This window comes from Elephantulus edwardii, unplaced genomic scaffold (genome assembly GCF_000299155.1).
Source record: "Elephantulus edwardii isolate Elephantulus edwardi_28Jun2011 unplaced genomic scaffold, EleEdw1.0 scaffold00043, whole genome shotgun sequence".
In the NCBI taxonomy this organism is placed as follows: Eukaryota; Metazoa; Chordata; class Mammalia; order Macroscelidea; family Macroscelididae; genus Elephantulus; species Elephantulus edwardii.
Genome location: NW_006399793.1, coordinates 12,680,956 through 12,700,954, shown reverse-complemented (window position 1 = coordinate 12,700,954; position 19,999 = coordinate 12,680,956). Strand labels below are relative to the sequence as shown.

The 19,999-nt window shown below is 38.2% G+C and overlaps 1 protein-coding gene across 3 annotated transcripts in view; it reads left to right on the top strand.

Moving 5' to 3' along the window:
* FAM172A (family with sequence similarity 172, member A) overlaps positions 1–19,999 on the top strand; it is a 651,833-nt gene that overhangs the window by 57,739 nt on the left and 574,095 nt on the right. The gene's annotated exons all lie outside the window — the stretch shown is intronic.

The window sequence follows — 19,999 nt, the reverse complement described above, 5'->3', positions numbered from 1 at the left end:
GGTCCCCGTCCAGCTGATGCCGTGCAGCTCCCACTCCTGTTGCTGCAGCGGAAGACCTGAATGTCTTCTTCTTTTTTTTATTTTTTTAAATTATATTGGTGTGCATACAAAATACATAGACATTGTATCTCACACATGTAATCTTTCATTAACATTTTGTTTTATAAAAAATATTCCCATTCACTCTTTTATAAAAGTAATCTTTTTTTGGGGGGGAACTGTCTATTCATATCCTATGTCCATTTTGCGATTCAGTTGTTTCCCTTTTTCTTGTTGAGGTGCTGGTGTTTGTTTTTTAAAAAACTTACTAAGAACTCTGGTGGTCTTGGGGTAACAAGTTGCAGTGCTAATTGGAATGTTCACAGTTAATAATCTACCAGCTACTCCATGGGAAAAAGATGGGCATTTTCCTCCTATGTAATTTACAGCCTCTGAAAACCCATTGGAGGGGTCAGTTTTTAGTCAGGTTTTCATGAAAACCATCCTTTTTTGCCTTTTTCATTAGAAACCAAACCAAACCAAACCAAACCAAACCAAACCAAACCAATCACATAGATCATGAACAATGGTATTAATTTTTAAAATATATGCCAAGTTAGCTACAGTCAGATTTCAGGTGATTTACTTGGGAACTAAGTAGTAATATTTTGCAGACTCAGTGAGTGCATTTCCAGTGGACCAAATATAGACAGATTTAAAGCCTAGTATAGACCTTTAAATATAAACATAGATTAAGCAGTGGGGCTAATTTTTTGTCCACTCAGGCATTTTATAGTTTTCTTACTACTAATTTGTGTACCAATAAAAGACAGTAGAATCAACATCTGTTTTTTAGTGAAAGGAATTTAACTTTCATGCCAAAAAAGTGGTAATTTCAGCATTTGTCATTTAAACAAATAGAAATGAGTTTAGCAAATGTTATGATCAGACAAAGCACCAGATAAAACATTTTATGCTTGTTATTCTAACATCAAATCCTCCCTCCAGTGGCTGCTATTACATCATTTTCCTATTTTCACCTTATTTTGGAAAAGAAAAATTTGAGTTATTTTTCCTTCTTACAATGGAAACCTACTTTTATATCATATTGAAAGACTAGGAGATGAGTTTCTGTGACAAACTTCTTTGTGACTAGATGAACTTAACTTTGAATATTTTAATTTTTTTCCCCCCTTGTGTACTGATCCTACTGGCACAGGAGGAGATTGCCCCTCCTTTTCCAGTGGAGCATCTGGTGGATTTGAACCATGTGCACAGCTTCTTCAAGGTGAACCTTTAAGAGCACCAAGAACAGATTATTCTGAATTGAATTCTTAACCCTCATTTTTCATTTTCATGTCACTGCCCCTTATTCCAGGGTTTAACATTTTGGATAATTTTCTGATTTACAGGCATGCTACAGGATACAGTAGAGCTTCCCAATATAATTTACAAGGCTGTATATCAGTGTTGAAGCAGACTCACATTTTTTTTTTCTCATAGCAGCTGGTGGGCTCAAACCATAGACCTTTCAGTTGGTTGATTATTTTAACCAGTGTACCACAAGAGGTCTCCATATATCTTCAAAATCAGGTTTTATTAGTTATACTTACTAGTAACAATAAGTGCAATACAGGATCATGCCTCAAAGCAGAGAATACCAGAAAGAGATTTGCCTGTTTTATTGACTAAGCAAAGACATTTGTGTGAATCATAAAAATTTATGACTAACAGTGGGAATTTCCATTCTTCTTCGATTCTTCTGAATGGAAATCCCAGAACACTTTATGCACTTAGGCAAAACCTATATATGGAAAAAGAAGCAGTTACCCAAACTGAACAAGGGGACACTGCATAGTTTAAATTCAGGAAAGGTGTACATCAGGTTTGTATCTTTTTTAATACTTATTCAAACTGTATGCTGTTAAAATAATTTGAAAATTTGCACTCTGTGAAGAAGATTTTGGTATCAGGATTGGGGGAAGATTCATCAACAGTGTGTTATGTAGGTGATACAATCTTGCTTGCAGAAAGTGAAGAAGACTTGAAGCACTTACTGCAGAAGATGAAAGACTGCAGTCTTCGGTATGGATTACCTCTCAAAATTAAGAAAACAAAATCCTTACCCCTGAACCAATAGATAACATTATATTGTTGTTGTTATGTGCTGTCAAGTTGCCTGCGACTCATAGCGATCCTGCATACAACAACCCTAAACCCTGCTCTATCCTGTGCCAATATTATTGTCTCTGACACACCTACTTCCACTACACTAGTCACTGAATCAATCCGTCTCATTGAAAGTCTTCCTCTCATTTGCTGTCCCTCCACTCAACGCAGATTGTTGAAGAGTCTACCTCCAATCCTGATGCCACATTTCTCCTCATACATCCCAACCTCCTGGATAATCTTTTCTGCATATAGATTGAAAACGTACGAAGACAGAACACATCCCTTGTGTACTCCCTTCCCAGTTTTGAACCATGCAGTGTTCCCTTGCTCTCCTCTGAGGACTGCGGCCTGATCCAAGTATAAGTTTTGCTTAAACACAGTCAAGTATTCTGGGATTCTCATTCTTCTCAGAGTCAGCCACTGTTTGTTGTGGTCCACACAAACACTTTTGCATAGTCAGTGAAGCACAGATAGACATTTCTCTGGTAGACATTTCTCTGGTATTCCTTGCTTTCAGCCAAGATCCGTCTAATATTAGCTATAATATCCCTAATACCACAGCCTCTTCTAAACCCAGCCTGCACTTCTGGCAGTTCTCTGTTGATGTGCTGTTGCAGTTATTTTGGGGTAATCTTCAGCAGAATCTTGCTTGCATGTGATATTAATGATACTGTTCGATAACTTTCACACTCAGTCAGATTACCTTTCTTTGTAATGGGAACAAATGCAGATCTCTTCTAGTCTTTTGGCCAAGTGGTTCTCCGTATTTCTTGGCACAACTTGGTGAGCACATCCAGGGCAGCATCTGTTTGTTGAAATAAGTCAATTGGTATACTGACTCCTGGAGTCTTGTTTTTGCCAATTCTTTCAGAGCAACTTGGAACCTCCTCCTTCAACACCACAGGGGCTTGCTCATCTGTTTTTTGATGAAATTCTTCTGTGTCCACCAATTCCTTTTGGTACAATGACTCTTTATACTCATTCCATCTTCTTTTAATGCTTCCTGGATCATTTAGTATTCTTCCCAAATTATCCTTGTATCCTTAAGCATTGCAACTCGAGGCTTGAATTTGTTTTTCATTTGCTTGAGCTTAAGAAATAGTAAGCAAGTTCGGCCCCTTTCAGCTACATTTCATTGTAATACTTTGTCTTTCCGCACTGCCCTTTGAAATCTTCTGTTCAGCTCCTTAATATCTTGATTTCTTTTGAAATTATCAATGATTTCATTTTACTTGGTTTCACAGTCAACATCCATGGTAGGTTGTTGTTAAGTGTCATTGAGTCATAGGCAACTCATAGCGACCCTGTGAATGAAAGTCCTTAACACTTGCATGACTTTCATCCTTTCTCCAGGGTCATAGGGTTTCCAGAGGCAAGCTACTTATGGAAGTGGATTCCACTCCTACTTTCAAGCTTGTTTTAATCAAGGAGTTCCACCAAACACTGTCCACCATGGGTAACCATTATCACCTTTGACACATCAGTGTCACAGTGTTCAACTTCACAGCAACCACAACCCCTGTACAGCAAGTGGACATACCAGGGCTATACAACCTAGAAGAATGTTTGACCAAAAACAATTAAAAACAGGCTTTACGGCCACAGGCCTAAGGGCCCTATAGTATTTTACCATTTCGGCATGCCCAAATGCTGGCAGACTCTGGGCCAGAGACCCCTAATTCACCTAGCAAGTCCACTTTGCGGTCACGCACTTGGGGCAAAAAGAAAGCCACAAGTCCCCTAGCATTCCACAGTCACAAAAGGCTCCATCCATCCAGCTGACACTAAGACTCACGAAAGACACTCTCCCTTATCCTGCAGGTGTGGCCATCCCATGGTAGCAGAAATAAATTAAAAAAAAATTAATAATCAAAGAATGTATTTCATTGGAGAAATCTGTAGTCAAAGATCTCTCTCTAAATTCTAAGGAGTAAGGATATCTGTTTAAGGACATCCTTGCACCTTATCTAAGCCATGGTCTTTTCTGTTGCTTCCTATGTATCTCAAAGTTGGTCGGTGAATAAGAATGGCAAAATAATATATTCCTTTGAATTGTGGTCTTAGTGAAGAATATTTAATATCTAAGAACTGCCAGAAGAGCAGGGAGGAAGTGTAACCAGAGTGTTTCTTAGAGGCAAGGATGGTGAAACTTTGTCTGTCTTACTTTGAATCTATTTTCAGGGTGAACCAGAGTTTGGAGAGAGACATCATGCTGGGAAAGGTAGATGATTTGTGAGAGAGAAGAAGACCCTTAATGAGATGGAGTGACACAGTGACAGCCCCACTGGGCTTGCAAATGATAGAGATCTTGAGTATAGTACATGATTGAGCAAGGTGCAGATCTCTTGTTCATAGATTTGCTATGAGTCATATATGATTTGGTGACTGCTATCAGTGCTAACGTTATCCCTAGCAGAGAACAAAAAGATATGAACTAAAATAATAATTAGAGTTAGCATTTTCAGATTTGCATAGTTGGTTGTGTTTTTTTTTTTTTTAAACCCAATACGGATGCTTTATAGCAAAATTGTAGGATACAGATGATTGCTCACATATACTGCCAAGAAACAGAACATGTTTATTTGCGTGTAGTCCAAGATTATTGTAAGTTTGCCCTTTTTTGTGGGGTGTCCTAACTATATTTGTACATTTGGAATAATAGCTTCTTATTTGGGCTTCTCTCAAATAAGTGGAAATAATATCTTTACAACATCTCCCCCAAAATTTTAAGATATAAGTTTTAAATTCAGATTTAAACGTGTTTGAAATTTGGCTTTTTTAATATATTCTGTAAAAAGTTTTGATATAATAGTCTTTTTCTTTGTTCCATTTTGAAACAGGCAAAAACTAACCAATTTAATTAAAACTTGTCTTTGTCTTCTTGAATTTTTTTTTCCTTTGGTGTTTTTACTGGTGATTATTGTTGTTAGGTGCCTTTGAATGAAGTAAGACTTGTAGCAGCCTTGTGAGCAAGCAGATCTAAACCCCATCTTGTCCTTTGTCACACTCATCATCCCTGACATACTTCACCCATTGATGCAGTCACTATGTCAGTTCATCTTGATGAGGGTCTTCCTTTCTTTTGTTGACCTGTCTAAGCATAATGTTCTTGGTCTAGACACAGGTTTCACATGAGCACAATTAAGTGCTAGTAATGATATTGTTTGATAATGTCTACATTTTGCTGTATCACCTTTTTTGAGAATGGGAACAAATATGGTTCTTCTTCATTCATTTGACCAGGTATCTGTCTTCCAAATTTCCTAGCAGAGACTGTGATCACTTCCAGGGCTGCACCTGTTAGTTGAAACATGCTAATTGGTATCCTATCAACTCCTGGGATCTAATTTTTTGCCAACTCCTTTGTCAGTGCAGTTTGAACTTATTTCATTACCTTTTGCTTTTTATTATAGGCTTCTTCCTGAAATGCTTCAGTATAGACTAGTTCCTTTTGGTAAAGTGACTGTATATATTACTTCTACCTTCTTTTGAGTCTTCCTGGATCATTCAAGATTTTGCCCATAGCATTTTTCAGTATTGTAACTCAAGGCTTAAATTTATTTTTCAGTTCTTTGAGCTTGAGAAATGCCACATGAATTCTTTCATTTCAGCTCTGCACATTGTATTATAATATTTTGCTTTTTCTTCTTGAGCTGCTCTTTGAAATCTAATATTTATCTTTTTTATTTTGGCACTTAATCCCTTTGTTTTGGTTTCTTGATGCTACAGTACAATTTTTAGGGTCTCTTCTGACCTCCATTTTGGTCTTTCTTTCTCCTCTGTCTTTGTAATGCATGACCTTTTGCTCTCTTGATAGGTACATTTTTTTTATGTCATTCCACAACTTATCTGTTCTTCGATCTTTAGTGTTCAATGTCTTAAACCCATTCTTTTATGTGAATAATCAAATGAAATATCATTTATAATGTTATAAAATAAAAAGGTATATTAAAAAAGTCATCAACATTCTCCTAAATTTCAGGTACATTCAAGCATTCACCCTATTCTTTTTTTTAATTGATATTTTAATGAAAGTTTATAAAGAACTTGTGTTTCCAGTCCTGCATTGTTGCATATTTTCCTCCCTGCCCCTCCTTAGTTTTTTTCTTTGGTGAAAAAGTTCTTTCATTGTTATCCCCCCCCCCCACCACCACTTTACTATGCAGCTCTTATTCTGGACTCTTGTCTTGCCAGTACTACCCAATCATATATTCCTTTTATACAGTTGTCTCTCTCATCTGTTTCAATGCTGTGTAGATTATTTATCCCTTCTTTTCTTAATTTTCCCCCAGCCCTCATGTCAGTCCTGTTTTATAACAGTGATATTATGCCACATTTGTCTTTTTGTGATTGAGATATTTCACTCAACATAATGTCCTCCAGGGTCAACCATTTTGTGTAATAATTCATGAGTTCCTTGTTTTTCAGTGCAACATAGTATCTCATTGTGTGAATATACCACAGCTTCTCTATCCATTCATTTGTTGATGGCCACTTGGATTGTTTCCAGGTAGCTTCTTTGCTATTGTGAACAAAGCCGCGATAAACATGGGTGTACATATATCTGCTTGGATGGTGGTTATGGTCTCTTTAAGGTATATTCCCAGAAGTGGAATTGCTGGGTCAAATGGTATTTCTATTTCCAAGGTGTTTTTTATTTTTATTATTATTTGTACCTTTTTGAGAGAGCACTATACAGTCTTCCATGGTGGTTGCACCATTTTACACTCCCACCAAAAGTAAATAAGGGTTCCAGTTTCTCCACAACATCCCCAACATTTGTTGTTTGATGCTCTGTTAAATTTTGCTATTTTTACTGGAGTGAGATGATATCTCATAGATGTATATATGTTTTTATGTACCAACAATTAAGTTGGAACTGGTAGATTAGTGTGGGAGGAGAGTACTCATTTTTCTTCCACAGAGCAGCTGTTAGATTTGAACTACATTTCTTTGAGTTGACAGTGCAATTGCTTGACGCTTGGCCATCAGAACTGTGTACCATTGATGGTATACAAGGACTATTTTATCGCCCATGGTGCATGAAGAGTATGATTCCCTTGAAGTTCAATTGTTAGTTGGTTCTGACAAGAAGGCAGTAAGTCAGTTGAGTACATACAGGGACAGGGGTGGTGGGATGGAGAGGGAGAAGGAGGAAGGAAGTGGGTCTCAAAGAAATAAATGGCTCATAATGCTTGTAGTGGCAAGAAAATCCCTATATCTTGTAAGTCCCTTATATTGTAAGAGCTCAAGAGAATTATTAGTAAATAACTGCTCCTGCCATTTTCTCCAACTTCTTTCAAAGATAGAAATAAACCATTTGATACAGGAAAATCTTTGAACATATAATCAAGCAGATGCTGAGACAGAATTTAGGATACAAGATCTTTATCAGTAGTCAGCACTTGTGAAATGAAGCTGGGAGATAAGATTTGTAATAAGAGATACTAAATTGCTATGTAAATCTGAAAGACTTGGCTGACACAGAAGAATTTCATGAAACATATGATTAAGACACAATGGTGAGGAAAGAGGAAGTTCAAGCTTCTCTAAAATAATTGGTAAGAAATAAGGCCCAGGAATTGATGGAATACCAGTTGGTATATTTCTAGAAACAGATGCTGCCCTGGACATGCTTACTAGGTTGTGCCAAGAAATAGGGAGGAAAACTGCCTGGCCAACTGATTAGAAAAGATCTATATTTATCCCCATGCCAAAAAAAGGTGACCCAATAGAGTTTGGAAATTATTGAACGATATTACATCCAAGCAATATCTTGCCGAAGATTATACAGAAACGGCTGGAACAGTACATTGACAGAGAACTACCAGAAATACAAGCTAGGTTTAGAAGAGGTTGGGACTAGAGACATTATCGCCAATGTTGGATTTTAGCTGAAAGCAGAGAGTTGTTGTTATGTGCCATTGAGTCATTTGTGACTCATAACGACCCTAAGAACAAGAACCCTAAAATCTGCTCTATCCTGTGCCAACCTCATTGTCGCTGACACACCTACTCCCACTACCCTAGATGTTGAATTGATCCATCTCATTAACAGTCTTCCTTTCCTGCACTGTACCTCCACTCTCCCAAACATGATGCCCAAAGTATGTCAGACGAAGCTTGAGAATCCTTGATTCCAAGGAGCAGCCTGGCTTCACCCTCTCCAGGATAAACCTGTTTGTTTTCCTCGCAGAGAGTATCAGAAGAATATAATCTGTGTTTCATTGACTGTGTGGATTACAATAAATTTTATGCCTAACCTTGAGAAGAATGGGAATCCTAGAACAATTGATTTTGCTCATGCGAAACCTTTACTCTTACCAGGATTCAGTCCTCAGAACAGGGCAAAGAAATATTACATGATTGAGAATTAGGAAAGGAGTATGTCAGGGATGTGTCCTGTATCCATACCTTTTCAATCTGTTTGCAGCACAGATCATTCTGGAAGCTGAGCTTTGTGAGGAGGAATGTGGCATCAGCTTTGGAGGAGGACTCATTTACAACCTGTGTTAAGAAGATGACACAACCTTGCTTGCTGAAACTGAGGAGCACCTGAAGCATTGGCTGCAGAAGGTTAAGGACTGTAGTTTTCAATATGTGTTGAAGCTGAACATCAAGATGACAAAGATTCTAATCACTGGGCCAATTGACAGCACCATGATAGATGGAAAAGAGATTTAGGTTGTTAACAGTTTCAGCTTGCTTAACCCCACAGTCAGCACTCAGGCACTGGCAGTCAGGAAGTCAAAAGATTATTTACTGTAGGGAAATCTGCTTTTAAGGATCTCTGCAGAGTACTAAAGAGCAATGATGTCAGTCTAGAGACTCAAATGTGCTTGATCCAGAACATGGTCTTCACAAACTTGCTATGATCAGAGAGCTGGACAATGTCTAAGGATGATAGAAGAGGAATTAATGCCTCTGAGTTGTGGTGCTGGAGAAGAGTCTTGAGCATTCCATAACAAAAACGAGCTGAAAAAGCCTTGACCAACAGATGGCAAGCTCTGGAACATTTATCTTTTATTTTATACACCTACCCTAGATTTAGTCTCTTAAATTGCTTATATGAAGTTTATATTTTGTCCATAGTGTTTCTATGATTTGGTATCAGCTTACCAGAAATGGATACTGCTTGTTAGGCATATTCTATTTTTTTAAATTGAGCATTAGCTTACTTTCAGAATAATTTTGTCCTTCACTGTCAACCCAGAGACGTGGTTCAAATCCACCAGGTGCTCTGTAGAAGAAAAATGGGCTGTCTACTTCTGTGAGATTTACTGTCTCTGAAGAACCATTGGAGGGTGAGCTATGGGCCACTTCTGGAAAGTACATAGCAACAGCAGTATTTTTTAAAAATTAAGAAAACCTCGGTAGTCCTTGCATTTAATGACCATGTCTTCTGATAGACATAACTTAGGACTGTTTTTGGTTTTGTTCCAGCTTAGCATTATGCAACACAAACACTGTTGTTGTTGTGTGCCGTTGAATCACCTGGGACTCAGTCGCCCTGTGTACACAGCACGGAAGCCTGCGCTGTCCTGAGCAGTCTCACTGACTCTAAGACATCTACTCCCATTGCCCCAGTTACTGTATCAATCCATCTGATTTTGTATCTTCCTCTCCTGCGCTGTCCCTCCACTCTTCCTAACATGATGTCCTTCTCCAAGAATCAGTCCCTCCTGGCCATCTACCCAGAGTATGTGAGATCAAGCTTCAAAATCCTTGCCTCTAAAGAGAACATCGGTTTCACCCTTTCCAAGAGAGACCTACTTGTTTTCTTGGCGATCACAATACGTTTAAGACTCTTCTCCAGCACCACAACCTAACGGCATCAATTCATCTTCTGTCATTTTTAGTCATTGTCTCGCTCTCAATTTGTTGGTATTATCATCCTCACATATTTACTTGCAGATGTTCAGTTTTATGATTTACTGTTCCAAGACTTCTGTACAGGAAACAAATGCAGGAGGCAGTAAATTTATTTGTAATGTTTATATGTGGTTTGTCCTGCTTCCACAGATAAATACAGATCATATTTATAAAGATAGAGATTGTATAAGGTAATTATAATGAAAACCAAATTAAGAAGTATTTGACTTACATCTGAACTGAGTTAAGATGGCATTGTAACAAACCTTGTTCTATGTTGATGACAACTTGTGATAATTTTTTTCTTTTAGAAGAGGTTTAAAAATTTAGAATTTTTGTAGTCTTTCATTTTTATCTTTGTTTTGCAGATATTACGAGGTTATCTGTGACAATTTTGTTGGGTTTCTGTGTGTTGGCTGTCTAAAAATCCTTAAAGAACTGAAATCTTACCAGATTTGAAACAGGTTAAACAGTAGCACAGTATTGGTTACTTTCTAAAGTTTTATATTTCTCTTTCTTAATATATGGCTCTTTCAGGCATTTGATCAGAGAATTTTAAAAAATTATAGGGAGAAATTTTATCAGATCTACTACTGAGTATTAACTATACCATGAATAGGAAGAAAACCCCAAACAAATGTATCCTGGTAGAAATACATCCAGAGTGCTCCTTAGAAGCAAAGGTAGTAAGAGGTTGTCTCACACACTTTGGACATATTATCACCAAAAGCTATTTCTTGGAGTAAGACATATTGCTTATGAAGTAGAGGGTCATTGAAAGAGATGAAGAAGACCTCAGAGAAAGAGATTGACATAGTGACTACCCAGTGATCAGAGTACAGTGATCACAGTAAGCAGAGATTGTGAGTATAGTGCAGGATTGGGCAGCGTTTTGTTCTGTTGTTTAGAAGGTTGCTGTGAGTCAGTGCTGACTTATTGACACTTAACAATAATTCTGAGTAGATAACAAAGATAACAAAGAAGACTAAGACAATTTTGGATGAAAACTTTGGCCTCTTAATATTAGTTAACTACTCCAGTCTTGAAAGCGGGAAACTGAATAAGTATGACGGGAGGAGAATTGATGTTTTGAACTGTGGTGTTGGATAAGAGTACTGAATATGGACTTCCAAAAGAACAAAGATATATTTTGGAGAAGGTACAGACAAAGTGCTCCTCAGAGGCAAACATGATAATGTTTTTGTCTCACATACTTTGGACATCTTGTTAGGAGAGGCTATTCTTTGGAGAAAGATATCATGTTTGGAAGGTTGGCGAAAGAGATTAAGACCCTCAATGAGTTGGAGTGACACAGTGACTGCAGCAGTGCGTTCAGGTATGTCAGAAATTATGAGGATGGCACAGATAGGACAGAGTTGAGATCTGTTGTCATAGGCTCACTATGAGTCATCTTTGAGGATACATAACAATAAACCCAAACTTCCCTAGACTTCAGATTATGTGCCATCGAGTTGCTTGTGACTCATAGCAACCCTTTGTACAACAGCCCTAAACCCTGCTCTGTCACTTGCCATTCTTATTGTCTGTGACATACCTATCTGCATTACCCCAGTGATGGAACCAGTCCATCTCATTGAGGGTCTTCCTCTCCTATGTTGTCCCTTTACCCTCCCAAGCATGACTGCCCCTCTCCAAGGACTGGTCCCTCCTTGTAACATTATATATAAATTGGTATCTGAGAGTGTAAATTTTGTTTAAGATTAGAATATAAGGCACTCAAAACCAGGAATCAGAAAGCCAGAGTTATATCCTCTGCCACCTCTTACCACTGGGAATCCTGAGCCAGATTTCTTAGCCAGCAAGCTTCATCTTTGTAAAATGCAGGGATTGTCAAGTCTACCTGCTCCTACCAGTTTTGGTGATGCCATTATACTGGATGTGAAAGAATCAGCTGGTCCTGTGACCAGTTTATCCTTATATTATAAAGTTGTATAATGTTCATCTTGGCACAAATCATTAATCTAAATAAAAGTAGAACTCCTACTGTTGGCTATTTTTGAGGCATACATTTTGGTAAGTTTTAAAAGGAAAGTTAAAGCTGTGTATGTATACATATCCGTACACACACACACAAACATAATTGTTATTGTGTCATGTTATTGTTGAGTCAGAACCAAACCATCACTGACTTTCCAGCAGGTTTTCAGGGGCAGTAAATAGTGTGGAAGGAGATTGCCCATCTAGCTTATGTAGAGCAGCTGACAAATTTGAACTGTGTACCTTTCTGTCCATAGTGCATTTCCTTACTTCTAAGCCATTGTAGCTCATATATATATATATATATATAAAATAGTAATTTAAACTCCATTATGATGTGTTTTTAATATATTCTTGGAAACCAAAGTGAACTCAACAGATCATTAATGTAGGTTTAATTAATTGCTCGTTGATTGCATCCAAGTGATACATATTAAACACATCTTATTCCTGGAAGCGGGGTTATTTTAGTACCCTTCTGAGAATGTGGTGGGGGAAGAAATAAGGAGTTGAGCTGCTAACCCAAATGTGGGGCCCTTACTGTTGCAATCCGCCAGTGGTTCTGTGGGAGAAAGATGCGCACTCTTCTGTAGGATTTACAATCTTGGAGACTCAGTGGAGAATCAGTAATCACTTGGGTCTGACTTGAAGGCAGTGAATTTTTTGAGAGTTCATTTCTATATTTAAAATGTGAGTTAGGAAAGCCAGTTGCAAAATTATATATATTTGATTATATATAATAAAATTAAAAAATATATATTCTCTCCTCTTATTTAGTACCTGCTTATAATCTGAACTTCTGTGTATCTTTGTTTGCATTTTATAAATGTTTATGCCATGTTTGAACAAGTAGGGCAACTAAGAAATACTCTTCTGTTTCATAGTTTGAAATGATGACTGGATAAAGATTACACATGACAAGTTATTTATAGCTTTATTTATACAATGTAGATTCTCTGTTGGAATCATAGAAGGAAAGAAGATATGATAATTGCTTTGTGTAGTTCACAGAAATTGCAAACTGAGATGTTATACTGAAACCATTTCTAGGAAACCATATTTAAACAACAGTGGTTATCATAAAGTCTACAACTTCATGTCAACTCTGTCACTATTCACATCAGTAAAAATCTTCCACCACTTTATTCCCTATAACCTAACCTCCATCAGATAATACCAAATAAACTATGTTGAGTGCACATATTAATACATATCAGATATATCAAACAGCTTGATGACTGCATTTTCAATAGTGTTTATCTGTGGTCATACAGGTTGTAACTCTGAATTTTTATTATGAAAACTAAATTGAGAATTTATAATGTTCCTGATTTAGTTTCACCAGCTGTGCCACAGCCTTTGAAAATAACTTAAGAGGTGAAAAAAGACCCCAAAGCAACAAACCAAAAAACCAAATCTAACAGACTGAATAAAAGAGCCACAGACAAATGGCCTTTGCTTTATGCTTACCTGCTTTGCTTTGACTGCTGTAAGATTTTAGGGTCATTATTAGTCTAGTAATTAGTAGACTTCTAACTTGTATTTTAACTCTAAAAATTGACTCTATTTTTAGTTTATCTTATGTAAATGGGAGATAATTATTATTAATTGATATTTAACTTTGGAAATCTTTTAAAATGCTTTCATTTTAAAAATATAAATCATTATAAATCTTAACATTTTCACAAGCGCCAAAGCTGTATTTATAGCCTTAAATTCTTAAAATAGTCACAGTGATGCAATTATTTTGTTTAGGAATCAGACAATTTGGGGACAATAGAACATAATCTAATAGTTTATATTTAGAAAACAATAATGAATTGACAGGGATAGAGTACACATTGCAATAACTCCTCTATAAATCGTTAATTTACTTGTGTAGTAGTGGAAAAGGGCCTTGTGCAGAATCCTTTATCTTAGCTATTTAGGTTTAATTTCTGTTATTGCTGAGTTTGAGTAATTTCTCACTTAAGATGACCTCATTTGTGTCAAGTAGAACTGCCTCATAGTTTTCAAAGTTGTGACCCTTTGGAAGCATATTTCAGTCCTGTTTTCTGAGACATCTCTGGGTAAGTTTGAACTCCCAGCCTTTCAGCTAGGAGACAAATGCTTATCCATTTGCACAAACCTTTTAGTTATAGTCAAATAGTTTACCCATTTCTACCAATCTTTCTAGTAGCTGAATGCTTACCCTTAGTACTTTCCTTGAACTCCTTTAAGGAGCACGGGTGGTACAATAGTTAGGTGCTTGACTGCCAGTTTTGTTCAAAGCAGACTTCTTATGTAAATATTTATAGTTAAAAACCCTCTAGGCACTTCTGCTCTGTGCTGTAGTGTTGGCATCACTTGGAATTGATTTATCAGCAGTGGATTTGGTTGAGTTGGGTTTAAGCTCATCGCCATTGGTTCTGACTGATGGCAACTTTCCTTGGAGCGTGCAAGGCTGTAATTCTTAACTGGAGCAGTTGGAGGATTTGGTTAGCTATTCAATGTACAGCACTATGTCACCAAATGTGGTGTTAAAAGATTATTGTTTAAAATGGCTTCCATTAACTGTGGGTGGGAATATGGGAATAGGTTGTGTTAGAGTAACCACAACAGGGTTGGCTTATACCAGCCAGACCAGGACTTGTGGGAGCAGCAGCCATAGTAGCTAAAGTGGAGAACCAGATACCTGATGTGAGACAGAGTGGACCTTGGGACTGCTAGGCCATTAAATCATCATAGCTAAGAACTTTTTGCCTGAGGATGTTAGAGGGCTCAGTGAGAGAGCCATAAATGGAAGGATTAAACTTTTTAACACTGGCCTAAAGCTGCAGTCCTCCATGTTGAAGCTGTGAGGCTTAAAGCTGAGGTGCCTGCAAGCACATTTTGGCAACTGTCCCGACTAGGTGATTGTATTCTGCTACCAACCTGACGTATGATAGCTTTTTGACTCATCTGTCACAGGTCTGTGAACTATCGTAATGGATTTTGGAAAGTAAAGTATTATAATGAAATGTATAAGGAGATAGAGTCAGAAAATCAAAAGGACTGAACTTATTAATCATTTACGTTCAAAGAATTGAAGAACAAATTCAAACCTCGATTTACTATACTTCAGGATGCTTTGGGCAGAATATTAAATGATCCAGGAAGTAGTAAAAGAAAATGGAAAGAGTATACAAAGTCATTGTACTGAAAGGAATTGGCAGACACAGAAAAATTTCATGAAACAACATATGAGCAAGAGCCTGTGTGGATGAAGGAAGAAGTTCAAGCTGCTTTAAAGGAATTGGCAAAAAATAAGGCCCCAGGAATTGATGGTATACCAATTGATCTATTTCAACTAATAGATACCGCCCTAGATGTGCTCACCAAGTTGTGTCAAGAAATCTTGATGACAACCACTTGGCCAACTGACTAGAAGAGATCTGTATTTGTTCCCATTCCAAGAAAGGTGATCCACAGAGTGTGAAAATTATCAAACAATATCATTGCTATTACATGCAAGCAAGTTTCTGCTGAAGATTATCCAAAAACAATTGGAGCAGCACATCAGCAGAGAACTGCCAGAAGTGCAGACTGGGTTTAGAAGGGGCTGTGGTACTAGGGATATTGTAACTAATGTTAGCTGGATCTTGGCTGAAAGCAGGGAGTACCAGAGGAATGTCTGTTTCATTGATTACGCAAAGGTGTTTGTGTGGATCACAACAAACAGTGGCTGACTCTGATAAGAATGGGAATCCCAGAACACTTGATCGTGCTAATGCCAAACCTATACTTGGACCAGGAGGCAGTCGTCAGAACAGAGTAAGGAAACACTGCATGTTTCAAAATTAGGAAGGGTGTATGCCAGGGATGTGTCCTATCTCCATACCTTTTCAACCTTTATGCAGAACAGATTATCCGGGAGGCTGGGCTCTATGAGGAGAAGTGTGGCACCAGGATTGGAGGAAGATTCATCAACAGTCTGCGTTATGCAGATAACACAACCCGGCTTGCTGAAACTGAAGAGGACCTGAGGCACTTGCTGCAGAGGGTCAAGGACTGCAGCCTTCAATATGGTTGAGGGTCAATATCAAGAAAATAAAGATTCCCACCACTGGACCAATTGACAGTGTCAGAGTGGATGATGAAGAGATTGAGATTGTTCACAGCTTTAGTTTGTTTGGCTCCACAGTCAACACTCTTGGCACCAGCAGCTGGGAAATGAAAAAACATACTGCAATGGGAAAGTCTGCTGTTAGAGACCTCTTCAAAGTTATGAAGAGGTATTATGTCACTCTGGAGACTAAGGTACACCTGATACAGATCATGGTCTTTGCAATCACTTGCTATGCGCCAGAGAGCTGGACAGTGTCTAGGGAGGATAGAAGAATAATTGATACTTTTGAGCTGTGGTGTTGGAGAAGAGTATTAAATACACCATGGACTGCTAAGAAACAGATTTGTCCTAGAGAGGGTTAAATCTGGCTGCTCCTTGGAGACAAGGATTCTAAAGCTTTGTCTGACATATTTTGGACATGTTGCAGGGAGGGACCAATATTTGGAGAAGGATGTCATGCTTGGGAGAATGGAGGGACAATGCAGGAGAGGAAGACCCTCTTTAAGGTGGATTGATTCAGTGACCAGGATAATAGGCACAGGTGTGTCGGAGACAGTGACATTGGCACAGTATAGAGAAGGGTTTAGGGCCGTTGTATATAAGGTTGCTACACAGGTGACTCAATAGCACATAACAGCAACCACAACAACAATAACAACAACAAAGCAGTAAGATTGGTGTTGTGATGTGTAGAAAGAGGTTCAGAAGTTTGGGCGACATGTCTGACTTTATGGGAATCGTTTTCGTGTTACTCATGCTGCTGACAGGAACAGTTCCCATTTGTGTAGTTCGTAAAGGTCAGATATGACCATTCCCATACAGTCTTTGTTCTTTACATACAGAGGTTCCTTTGGTAGGCCTTAGGACTCCTATAAGTTTGAAAATACAGAATCGTTAGTTATACTTGACTCCATGACACCTAACAACAACAAAAAATAAAATTTGTATACAGAATAGTAAAATTTGTACACAGAATAATGGGCCTTGATAGATAATATTAATTCCTGAATGTAAATTCCCTCTCAGTGACCCTATAAAACAAAATAGAACCACCCTAGGGAGTTTGCAAGACTTTACATTTTTATGGAAACAAATGACCACATTTTAATTTTGAGTTTGGATGAGTTTCAACCACAGACTTCCCAGTTAACGTTCAGAATCTTTAACCTTTGTTCCCCCCAAGCCCAAATCTATTGCTGTTGGGTTAATTCTGTTTTATGGTGATCCTCCATTAGGTTTCCAAGCCTGTAAATTTTAACAGACGGAGATTGACCATCTTTCTCCCATGGAGCAGCTCGTGAATTTGAACCTCATGCCTTTGAGATTGCAGCATGCTCCTTACCACTAGGCCATCAGAGCCAGCTTTAGTTCTTATATATTTGTAGCTTTTTGACAGTTTGATTTGGCATATAGAAAATAAGCATCTGCAAGGGCAGTGATCTTGCCTGTTGTTGAGCATCATTGCAGCCCCAAGATTTTGTATATTGTCTATCCTATAAACGATGATGTATTTCTTGAAGGACTGTAACCAGTGCCTTTGAGTCAAATTCCAACTCCTAACGATCCCGTTGGACAGAGTAGAACTGCTCTACAGGGTTTCCAAGTGTGTAAATCCACCTTTCCCCTCACTCATCCCTCACCTGTAAATCTTACAGAAATAAATTGCCTAACATTTTTTTCCTTAGAGCAGTTGCTCACCTTTCAAAGTTCTGAGTTTTTAACCAGTGTGCTACAAGGATTCTGACTTTTCCCCCCATGATTGTACACTTTTTGTTCTTGTAGGATTCTCAGAGTTTAGGATCACTTATTCACAAAATTTTGAAAAATAACAGTTATTATAATACAAGGTAAAAATATTTTCTTTGTGAAAAGTAGTCTCATTCCTTTTAGGAAACCTCACATATTGAGTGACAGTAACACTGTTAATAATAACAGTAATCAGCTCTTCACTTTTGGTATAATTTTGTATTTTTACCATTGTTAAATGAGGTTTGCTATATACATTATAAAGGAGAATATTGAAGATCTTGAATACTAAGTATTTTTTTACTAGGTAAAAGATACTGTAACAAGGTCAGTGGGAATAGGTGTGTTGGAATTAGTGAGACTAGCTCAGGACAGGGCAGGTTTCAGAGCTGCTGTACATAGGGTCACTATAGGTCATAGTAGACTTGACAGACCATAACAATAATAACAACAATAGAGGCTGGTAAAGCTATGATACATTACAATGGTAGCTCTAGGAGTATGAAGTAACATGTTAACAGTTACATGGATAAGGCACAATTCTAAATGTTTTACATGATAGCACCTTTAATTCTCATTGTAGCACTACCAGAGTAGGTAGCATGATTATCATTCCCATTTAGATAAAACTATAAACCAAAACAAAACACAAATCCCTCTTCTTGTTTTGGAGTTTGAATCAACTCATAGTTGACCCTGCAGTGGATTTTCAGGTGGCTATAACTCACACAGGCGGCAATTGTCCATTTTTCTCCTGTGGAGCTACTGGTGGATTTAAACTGTCAAAGAGCTGCCACCTTTGAGTTAACAGCACAACTCCCTAAGAACTAGGCATTGAGGCACCACCAACAAGCAAAACTAAAACAAAACCCCATTGACGTTGAGTTGATTCTGACTTGTGGCAACCCTTTTTGTTACAGGGTAGACTTGCTCCATAGGGTTGCTTGACTCTATATGGAGACAGATTACCAGACCTGCCTTACAGACACTGGCTTAAAATTACCAACCTTTAGATTAGTTGTCAAGCACCAATGTTTGTGTCTCCCATGGTAAATACTGATTCAAGGGCATTGCGGCTAGTTGATTATGTTGGAGCCAGAGGCCATACCATTTACACTTGGAGTTGAAGTAAGGTCAATACTGATTGGTGAGTATTTAAAACTTAAGAATATTTATTGTTTTCACTATTATTGTTATATACCGTCGAGTCACCTGCAACTCAAAGTGACCCTATGTACAACAGCTCTGAACCCTCCTGCTCTATCCTGTGCAAACCTAATTATCTCTGACACACTTACTCCAATAACCCTAGTCACCGAACCAATCTATTTCATCGAGGGTCCTCCTCTCCTGCGCTGTCCCTCCATCCTTCCCAGCATGATGGCCCTTTCCAAGGACTGGGCCCTCCTTGCATCATGCTCAAAATATGTCAGACGAAGCTTCATCATTCTTGCCTCCAAGGAGCACCTGGCTTCACCCTCTCCAGGATGAACCTGGCAGTCCGTGGTGTATTCAGCACTTTTCTCCAGCACAACAGCTCAAAGGCATCAATTCTCCTCCTATCATTCCTGGTCATTGTCCAGCTTTCTGGACACATAGCAAGTAATTGCAAAGACTTTGGCCTGGATCAGGCACACCTTAGTCTCCAGATTAACATTGCTCTTCAGTACTCTGAAGTACCTGACAGCTTTCTCAATATAATTCATCTATTAGTTTTTAAATATATTGTCTTCTTCATTCTTCATAACTGGTAACTATAAACAGGCTTCAATTTGAAAAGGTAATTAATATAAAAATTAATATCTAGGGGCGCTCTGGTGGCCTAGTGGCAAGAAGCTGCACTGCAATCCCAGAGGCGCACGGTACGATTCCACCAGATGCTCTGCCGGGGAAGGAGGGACAGTCTCCTCCTGTACCAGTCAAATCTGATCTGACGGCACACACACACACACACACACACACACACACACACACATAAAATTAATATCTTTGAAACAAACAGAAATTTACTTTGGCTTTTGTTGTTGTTGTTGTTGTTATGTGCCGTCGAGTCATTTTCGACTCATAGCGACCCTATGCACAACAGCCCTAAACACTGCTCTATCCTGCGCCAACCGCACCGCTTCTGACACACCCATCCCGATT